The sequence below is a fragment of the Charadrius vociferus genome, unplaced genomic scaffold, assembly GCF_000708025.1.
Source record: "Charadrius vociferus isolate BGI_N301 unplaced genomic scaffold, ASM70802v2 scaffold2570, whole genome shotgun sequence".
Classification (NCBI taxonomy): Eukaryota; Metazoa; Chordata; class Aves; order Charadriiformes; family Charadriidae; genus Charadrius; species Charadrius vociferus.
This window is the reverse complement of record NW_009646452.1, coordinates 1,774-2,558: the sequence shown is the minus strand read 5'-3', so window position 1 is coordinate 2,558 and position 785 is coordinate 1,774.

Sequence of the window (785 nt, the reverse complement as noted above, 5' to 3'; positions counted from 1 at the left end):
TGTGCAGTGTACGCAGTGAGTACAGGGTGTGCACTGGGCAGGGTGTGCAGCGTGTGCAGTGTGTGCAGTGAGTAAAGGGTATGCAGTGTGCGCAGTGAGTACAGGGTGTGCACGGTGTGCAGTGCTCAGGCAGTGTGTTGTGTGTGCAGCACGCAGGGTGTGCAGTGCACACACAATGAGCCGTGCATGCAGCATGCAGTGTACAGGCAGCGTGTGCAGCGAGTGCAGTGTACAGCGGGTGCAGTGCGCGGGCAGTGTCCAGTGAGCCCAGTGTATGCAGGGAGTGCAGGGTGTGCAGTGTGTAGAGTGTGCAGTGCTCAGGCAGTATGTTGTGTGTGCAGCACGCAGGGTGTGCAGCGCATACACAATATGCCATGCATGCAGCGTGCAGTGTACAGGCAGTGTGTGCAGTTAGTGCAGCACGCAGGCAGTGTGCAGTAGTGCAGCGCGCAGGCAGTGTGCAGTGTGTGTAGTGAGTCCAGCGTGTGCAGTGAGTGCAGGGTGTGCAGTGTGCGCAGTGTGCAGTGAGCGCAGGGTGTGCAGTGTGTGCAGTGAGTGCAGTGTGTGCAGGGTGTGCAGGGTGAGCAGTGCGCAGTGTGTGCAGTGTGTGCAGTGAGCACAGGGTGCGCAGTGTGTGCAGGGTGCGCAGGGTGCGCAGTGTGTGCAGTGCGTGCAGTGAGCGCAGGGTGTGCAGTGTGTGCAGTGTGTGCAGTGAGCGCAGTATGTGCAGTGAGCGCAGGGTGCGCAGGGTGTGCAGTGTGTGCAGTGTGTGCAGTGAGCGCAGT